This window comes from Palaemon carinicauda, chromosome 3, assembly GCF_036898095.1.
Source record: "Palaemon carinicauda isolate YSFRI2023 chromosome 3, ASM3689809v2, whole genome shotgun sequence".
Lineage (NCBI taxonomy): Eukaryota > Metazoa > Arthropoda > Malacostraca > Decapoda > Palaemonidae > Palaemon > Palaemon carinicauda.
In genome coordinates this window covers 182,200,397-182,210,396 of record NC_090727.1, presented here as the reverse complement: position 1 = coordinate 182,210,396, position 10,000 = coordinate 182,200,397, and positions in this window count along the sequence as shown.

The window sequence follows — 10,000 nt, the reverse complement described above, 5'->3', positions numbered from 1 at the left end:
AGTTAGCGGCTAGAGTGGATATGAATGTGTTGAGGTGGTTTGGCCATGTTGAGAGAATGGAAAATGACTGTCTGCTAAAGAAGGTGATGAATGCAAGAGTTGATGGGAGAAGTACAAGAGGAAGGCCAAGGTTTGGGTGGATGGATGGTGTGAAGAAAGCTCTAGGTGATAGGAGGATAGATGTGAGAGAGGACAGAGAGCGTGCGAGAAATAGGAATGAATGGCGAGCGATTGTGACGCAGTTCCTGTAGGCCCTGCTGCTTCCTCCGGTGCCTTAGATGACCGCGGAGGTAGCAGCAGTAGGGGACTCAGCAGTATGAAGCTTCATCTGTGGTGGAAATGTGGGAGGTTGGGCTGTGGCACCCTAGCAGTACCAGCTGAACTCGGCTGAGTGCCTGGTTAGGCTGGAGGAACGTAGAGAGTAGAGGTCCCCTTTTTTGTTTTGTTTCTTGTTGTTGTCGGCTACCCCCCAAAATTGGGGGAAGTGCCTTTGGTATATGTATATATATATATATATATATATATATATATATATTTGTGTGTGTGTGTGTGTGTGTGTATTATAGCCACCCTATTGAAAGAAAGTGCTAACTCCAATTAAGCCTTCTTATTTTACCTTTCGTGGCTATAATACACTTTATATTCATGACACGCCAGATTTCATGATTTCTACACATATATGTGTGTGGTTTTGCGTGTAAAGCTGATATATATATATATATATATATATAGATAGATAGATAGATAGATAGATAGATATGTGTGTGTGCGTGTGTGTGGGTGGATGAATGTATAAAATATACGTATAGATATAAATATATATATATAATATATATATATATTTATATATATATATATATATATATACATATATATATTTATATTTATATATATATATATATATAAATATATATATATATATATATATGTATATATATATATTATATATATATGTATAATAATATATGATGTATATACACAATATACACACACACACACACACACACATATATATATATATATATATATTTATATACATATAAATAGACACGGGAATAACAAAAATATTCTCTTCATGACAGAATATTGTAATCAAATCTGGATTAACCCGTAAACCCCACTTGTACAATATACTGTAATTATTCCCAGACAAAAACGCTTCCGGTGCTTACTCGTATTCAAGGTAAATTGAGATCAAAAGCTGTATGTTATTACACCTCTTTGACAAAGTGAATATAATTTAAATACAATAAATTCAGCCGTTTTTGTACCTCACTGAATTCAGGCAAATGAAGGCAGTGTTTGGGTGTGTGATATATGTTCGTTTCCTCGGTCAAATGAATTAGGATGGAACATATAAAAGGAATTTGTAATACATTTATAAAACTGAGAGTTTTTTGGCTACTATCTCAAGTAACTTATCTAATTTGCCTCTTTTCTGTTATGCTAATATATATATATATATATATATATATATAAATGACAAAGCAACAATGTAGCCATTCTAGTCCACTGCAAGACAAAGGCCTCAGACATGTCCTCAGTCATGTCTTGGATTTAGCCATTGTCATCACCGCGCTGGTCACTCCGGATTGGTGATGATGCGAAGTCTGGTTGCTCACAGCAAACCAACCTAGTATGGGTGGTATGACTAGTGCAGCTTTGCTGATCAATACTTTAAGGTATCCCCACTCAGAAAAGAGGATGTATATATCATCATTAGTAGCCTTTTGTAGTCTACTGCAGAACAAATACCTCAAACATGCCATTTCACTTGCATCTTTTTATGGTCCTTTTGTGCCAGTCCACACCTGCAATCTCTTAGTTCGTCAATCCATCGTTTTCTCTTCCCCTATTTCTCTTACAATCTCCAGGGACCCCTCTTGTTATTCTTAATGTCCATCTATTATCTACCATTTTCATTATATTTCCTGTCCATGAACAAATCTTTTTCTTACGTGTTGTTGAGATATCCTTTACTTAATTTGCTCTCGTATCCATGTGGCTCTTTTTTCTGTCTCTCAGTATTATTCCTATCATTCTATCCATAGATATTTGAGTTGTAACTACCTTATGTTCTAAGGCTTTAGTAAGGCTCCGATCTGGAATAGGCCATGGTATGTAATAAAGAGAAATGCAATGTAGAATATATACATGAAAATCACCCTCCCCCCCAAAAAAAAATATATCTCCCACAAAAAAAAAATAAAAACTGAAATATTGCATGTAACAATATATTTTAAATAACTCCACTCATTTCTTTTTATGATTTTTGCAATTATAGTACAAAATACCAATGGTGAAAAAAGAAAATCACATCAATATCGTATTGCACAACCTCATCAATAACTTCTGTACCAACCGTGTGTCACACAATTGTACATAATTATTTTGTATATATTATGCTTGTATCTGTGCTCTTCCCTCGCACTAAAAAGAACCTGAATGATCATGTCTCCGGTTTTGCTCTGAACATTGTCTGTCTCTCGAACATGTTATGTCCTGTTGCCTTGAGGTTTTGTATATAAAGAATAGTGTTCCTTAATAAAACTCAGTTGATTGCATCCTGCCTTTGAGTTCACAACTCCTCTCTCGGCCCGTCACATTGGTGAACCTGGAAGTCGACTCGCTCCCACTGCCTTCCACCCCCACCTCCCTCGCCCCTCAATCGTTGGTACTATGACGGAGACGGACTCTACTACAGCAGTTGGCACTGCGGCCGCCCCATTGAAACTTTCACCGTTCGCCAGCGGAGAAGCGTTTGCTTGGTTTCAGCGCTCAGAAGTCCAGTTTTGTATCAGGGGCGTCACTCGCTCAACCACCAAAGCGGATTATGTTCTCGCGGCGATACCCGAGGACACCTTCCCAGAAATATCCGACTGGCTTTGTGAACAAGGAGACACCCCAATAGCGTATGACACCCTCAAAACCTACCTTCTGCAGCAGTACTCGCTGTCGCCAGACGCCCGTATAGCAAAGCTTTTTCAGCTCTCGCAACAACCGTTGGGGGACCAAAGGGCTTCGCTTGCCCTCAGGGAAATGACCAGTATCGCTCGCCTTCAACCTGCCGCAGACGGCTCTCCTCGTGAGGTGAACCTACTTCGTGCCCTTTGGATACGCCGTTTACCCGAACCTGTACGCGCTGCCATACCCGATGTCGATAGTTTACCCATAAAGGACTTGATGACCAAAGCCGACGCCCTTATGGACAGCCACTTCAAGACCTCCATCAACGCCTCCACCCCTGACGACGAGGATGCCTATTCAACGTCAACCGAATCTGACATGAATGCCGTAGGCCATACACGCCTACCCCGTGACGTGCCGAAGCGGCGACGAAGCCACCCACCACCCACCAATCGCTCGCGCCCCAACGAACGACTTCTACAGCCACTTCCTACCTCCTATCCGCCGCAGTTTTGCTACTACCACTTCAGATTCGGGGCAACCGCGAAAAAATGTGCCAAGGATTGTCAGTGGCCAAAAAACGTGTAAGTAGGCCATCGCTTGTGGCGGTGGCCTCCCGTGTTTCTAATCTTTTCTTTTTACAGGATGCAGGAACGGGCGTGCGATTTTTGGTAGTCACGGGTGCTTGTCGTTCTCTTTTGCCAAGGAAACTCTTCAAGGCACGACGTAGTCTGTCTATATCTGCCGACGTCCGCTTGGTAGCTGCCAACGGATCTGCGATACCCACCTACGGTTACGAGAACCTCACATTATCGTTCGGAAACGGTAAATTCAATTGGAAGTTTCTCGTTGCTGACGTCACAATGCCAATCCTCGGTACGGATTTCCTCTCTCATTTCCACTTTCTGGTCGATGTCGCTCACCGACGATTGGTCAACGCAGACTCGTACTTGTCGACACCTCTTCAACCCGCCCCCTCTAACCTCGCTCTCCACATCAGCGCACCCACGGATGCCTACGCCCACCTCCTCACGTCGTACCCGGAAGTTTTCCGTCCAGAACTTCGCCAAACGCCTACGGTTCCTGCAAAGCACGGTATTTATCACCATATCAAGATGACGGGACCCCCAGTCTTCGCAAAATTCAGACGTCTGGCACTGAAACGATTGGCAGCCGCCAAACAGACGTTCGCCGAAATGGAGAAAATGGGCCTTTGCTAAAAGGCCTCCAGCCCATGGTCGTCACACTTACACATCGTTCTGAAGAAAGACGGCTCCCTCCGTCCATGCGGGGATTACAGGCGCTTGAACATGCAAACAGAACCGGATCACTACCCCCTCCCAAACATTGCCGACATGACCTCCTACCTGCACAAAGCGAAGGTTTTCTCTACACTCGACCTCCTGAAGGGGTATTATCAGGTGCCTATGAGCCCAGAAGACATCCCCAAGACTGCCATCACCACTCCGTTTGGTACATACACCTTCCATTACTCCTGTTTTGGCCTTCGTAATGCTGGGGCAACGTTTCAACGTCTCATGGATGGCATCTTAGGGGACCTCCCTTTCTGTGTATGTTATGTGGACGACATACTTGTGTTCTCCTCCTCAAAAGAGGAACACCTCCGTCACCTGCGCATCGTGCTCGACCGCCTGCAACAAAACGGCCTTGTAGTCCGGTACGACAAGTGTACCTTTGGCGCCAACGAAGTGTCGATCTTAGGGCACCGTATCACTCCTGAAGGAGTCCATCCCCTCCCTGAGAAGGTAGCAGCCGTTCAGAACTTCCCCGCGCCCTCGACCGTCAAAGCTCTGCAGGAATTCTTAGGCATGATCAACTATTATCACCATTTTCTGCCAGCCATTGCCGCCACTCTTGCTCCCCTCTACGCCTCCCTCAAGGGCAAGCCAAAGGACCTGAAGTGGGGTCCCCTTCAAGAAGCATCCTTCTGCAATGCAAAGGAGGCCCTATCAACTGCTGCGGCTCTCACTTTTCCTATCCCACACGCCCTTCTCCTTCTCTCCACCGATGCCAGCGACGTCGCTATTGGTGCAGTACTCGAGCAGGTGGTCAAAGGCTCGCCCCGCCCATTGGCCTTCTTCAGCAGAAAACTGTCCAAGGCAGAATCGGGTTATTCTACCTTCGATCGAGAATTGCTGGCGGTGCACTTGGCTGTCCGTCACTTTCGCCATTTCTTAGAAGGTACGCCCTTCGTCATTCGCACAGACCACATGCCTCTGGTGCATGCCTTCACTCGACAGTCTAATGCCTGGTCTGCCCGCCAACGCCGACATCTCTCCGCCGTGGCTGAATACAATTGCACCCTCCAATACGTCCCTGGGAAAATGAATCCCGTTGCCGATGCCCTGTCAAGAAACACGTTGGCTGCCGTTCAACTGGGATTGGATTACAACACCCTGGCTGAAGCCCAACGACAGGATCCAGAGTATCAAGCTTGTAGGACATCCTGTACGTCCCTCCGTTGGGAAGATTTTCCATTCGAAGACTCCAACACCAACCTCCTCTGTGACGTCAGTACTGGTAGACCGCGACCTTGGATTTCTGCTCCCATGCGCCGACAGGTGTTTGATTTCATTCACGGCCTTTCACATCCCTCGTGCCGTTCTACTGCACAGCTGCTGAAGGCAAAGTTCATTTGGCACGGCATTTCTAAGGATGCTAAGGATTGGGTCCTCGCCTTTACTTCTTGCCAAACTTCCAAAGTACATCGACACACGGATTCAGGAGTGGGCACCTTTCCTCAACCTCAGCGTCGTTTCGCACACATTCACGTCGACGTTGTAGGCCCCCTACCCACATCACAAGGACATCGTTACCTGTTTACCGTCATCGACCGCTCCACTCTTTGGTCTGAAGCCATTCCCATGGAAACTGCAACGTCCGCCTCATGTACATCTGCCTTACTCTCTGGATGGATTTCAAGATTCGGTATCCCTGAGCATATTACTTCTGACAGGGGAACCACTTTCACCTCTCAATTGTGGACGTCATTAGCGAATCTCCTGGGCATCACCCTACATCAGACAACGGCCTACAACCCCGCTGCCAATGGAATGGTTGAACGTTTTCATCGCACCCTCAAAGCAGCTTTGATGTCCCGCTGCAAGGATTGCAACTGGTTTACTCAACTTCCCTGGGTCCTCCTGGGACTAAGGACCACTCTTAAAGACGCCCTCGACGTCTCGGCAGCTGAAATGGTGTATGGCGACCCGCTGGTCGTCCCTGCCAAATTTTTTCCTTCTACAACCTCCTCCGACTATCTCCAGCGCATACGTCACGTCGTGGGAAAATTTACTCCGTGCCGCCAGACTTACAAGCCCCCAGCGAAGCATCACATACCAACGGACTTGCACTCTGCACTGCACGTCTTCCTGCGCAACGACACTAGCAAGCCACCCCTAACACCCCCTTACACGGGCCCTTTCCTTGTGATCCGACGCAGTCCGAAAGCATTCCTACTAAACATTCGGGGCAAAGAAGACTGGGTCTCCATTGATCGTCTAAAACCTGCTTATCTTCTGCCAGATAACCCGCCTACAGTTCGCCTCTCTAGATCAGGGCGCCCTATTTAACATGTACAGTATGTCATTTTTAGGGAGGGAGCCATGTACCAACTGTGTGTCACACAATTGTACATAGTTATTTTGTATATATTATGCTTGTATCTGCGCTCTTCCCTCGCACTAAAAAGAACCTGAATGATCATGTCTCTGGTTTTGCTCTGAACATTGTCTGTCTCTCGAACATGTTATGTCCTGTTTCCTTGAGGTTTTGTATATAAAGATTAGTGTTCCTTAATAAAACTCAGTTGATTGCATCCTGCCTTTGAGTTCACAACTCCTCTCTCGGCCCGTCACACCTCCCTCTGGTTGCGGGCCTTTCAGGCGGTATAGAAATAGATATTCCATCATCCCTCGATTATACTTGTCAGGGTTTATGGTACAATTTCGTTACACAACTTACCACCCTTTTGCCATATTTAAATTACTACTACACTGCATTTGTAACTCAATCGGTGGTCACTAGCCGTTTTCCTGAGAAAATCATTCAGCTTCCCGCCCTTCTCTTATAATTCTAAGTGTAAAGTATTCACATCTACACATTCTCTAACAATGCCTCTCCTCGAAGCTGAGCTTTAATCCCGTCGCCACTTGCCTTTCGGAAACCGTCCCGGTCCCCGCAACCAGGAATCATATAAATACATCAATAATAAAGCATACGCCTGACGGATCACACCTGACCTATTTAACCTTTCTCTGATTGTTTTTAGGCTCAATCAGCAGATGTCATGCGTATTGTTACACACAGCAAAATTGTCACAACACTTCACTTCAGTACATTAAGCATCGACATAAGAACACATTGGTATCATAAAGTTTATTTCGAACACGTTAAAAGAAGGAATGAGGTCTGTTCAAACAACAATTGCAAAAAAATATCCTACTCATCAACTCGGGGAATGTTGCGTATGTAGAGGTGAGTGGGTACATTGACACTTGAATACTACCTCTTCCAGAACCCCATGTATGTGTGCCTGATGATGTTTAGACACTGCTGCATTAATAATGTTATGCGTCACTACTGTGTTAGATTTAACCATCTTTACTCAGTACGGACCCAAATACGTTGGCTCTAATTTGTGTTTCCTGGGACGTAATCATTTCAAATACACATGATCACCCACAAATACCTTCACCAGTGTGGTTTTGAACCGTTCATCATACTTTGAGCCGTGGTTTTCATTAGCTCTTTTCAAAAACCTCTCATTGGTGCTCATTACTCTCCTTAGGAGATTTATTAAATGGACACAGTATTGCTCAGTTTAATAATTTGGTTACTGTTCTGAATTAATCAGGACCGTGTACGGTAACACAGGATCCTGTCCATACACTAAAAAGAAAGGCGTGTCCCCTAGCGAAGCATTATATGCAATGTTCAAAGCTAGCTCAGCTGTAGGAAGCATGGCGTGCCAATGAAGGGGGTCATCAGCCACTAAGTAACGCAAAATTCGCACTACTTCCCTATTATGCGACTCTACTAAGCCATTTGCTGAAGGCCTCTATGCGGTCACTGAAAAGTGTTCAATTTTCATCATGCGCGTGACCGATTTCACAACCTTATTTATAAACTCGAGACCATTATCACTTAAAAAAATTTTCTGGCAACTAAACCTATTAGTGAAAGAGCACAGCGCATGGGCTAATGAATTTGCTGATTTATCCTATATTGCGTAAGTATGAGTGTAACGAGTAAATGCATCCACAAATACACATATATACTTATGCTGTGTAATACCAGTAGGAAACGATCCTGCCACGTCGATATGAGCCTTATAAGATTTAATAGGAATCACAGGCCACTTTCTGGCTTCCTGTACAGTGTTTTTATGTTCTTTAAAACAGTTACAATCATGACAACATTATCTGTACCTTTCTATAGATTTTGTCCTTCCTAACCAAAAGGATTCACGTGCTCTCCTGAATGTTCTATCAATCCCTATATGCCCTGCATACGGACTTGCATGTACAATGTGGATGGTTTGATTAATCATAAGCAATTACTCTCTCATGATTTTCTATCGGCAAAATGCACCCTCCTGCCATTACTGTTATTCTATCTTTTTCCCAGCAAATGTATATTTGATTGTTCATAATAAAGTTTAGACCAAGTATAGCCTCAATTCCTGGAATTCCCAAGGAATGGAAGATAAAAAAAAATCATGTGTAAACTTCACAGATCCCACCTTAAAGTTGAAAATCAGTGTATGCCTTGCCTGTATTTTATTTCCTCTTGGTGTGTTGAGGATGATGGGTGCTGCTGACTGTGGTTGGTTTGAGGAGATTCCTTGTTCAAGAAGCGAAACACTGGCATCTGTGTCGATCAGCACTCGAATGGACTTATCTGGTAGGTCAACCCTTACTGGTAAAATTCCGTGCGGCCAATTCGGATCCCAATATGTGTTGCACGGGCCAACGACCGCACTTGCAATACCACTGCCCCCTGCTCCTGTCTCTAGTGCTACGGGGTTAGGTACCGAGAGGTGCCAGTACCAGCTCCATCGTAGTCACCACTTATTTAACTTTAGCTTCTCTTGTCATGCAGGGAGGTCTCGATCTTCTTCATCTCCCCTTTCCTTTGCCTCCTTTCCCTCAGGTACTGGGTGGGGTGGTGTGCTTGTGCCACAGCCTGCCTGCCCTTGGCAATTTTTGCAGGGCACTCTCGAGATAAATGACCGTAGGCCTGATAGGCATAATATTGTGGAGATCCTTGGGTGGGGCATTCTACACGTTGGTGCCCCTCTCCCCCACACTGCCAACATCTGGAGATTCTTCTCACCTGCTAACTTCGTTCTCCCCTTCCCCAGTTTGGGGGATGGTAGCTGCCACTCATTGCATATGTTCTCATAACTGCCACCTTTCCGGAATCGGGGCAGTTATTCTTCGTCATTTTTTCTTCTGGCAAACTTTCTGAAATGTTTTGTATAGCCATCACTACATCTGCTAATGAGCAATTGTCATCGAAAAAATAACCTCATAGATACGGGTTTACTAAACTGTGAATATGCTTATGGATAATTATTTTTTTATCATCTTCTGGATGATTGGCACTCCGTATGGCAAACGAATCACAATCTCGAAAAATACCAGTTGCAAAACTGAGAACTGAATGGCCCTCTCGAATTTTTGGTAGATGATTTTTTTTTCATATCCCCTTTCCTGGCGTCGGGTAAGTCATACTTCTCAAATAAACATCGTTTCATTCCATTGCTGGAGCATCTTTAAGCAATCCATATACTTGTATTACTTTATCTCTTTCTGACCACCCATATGAGGCTACTTTAAAGTCTCTCAAAAACACTTCAATCAATTGAAACCCTTCATTAGGCCGCTAATCGTCAAAAGGCCCAACACTTGCCTGGAGTTCTGGTAGTTTTTGAACTACAACGTTTTAAGCATAGTCATTCGGCCGTGCATGTGTGCTTTCACTTGTGTGTGTTTGAACATGATTCATGTACGTCAAAGATGCTGTGGCTGCGTGCAACTTTACTTCTCGTTCAGCTAATAATCTGTTT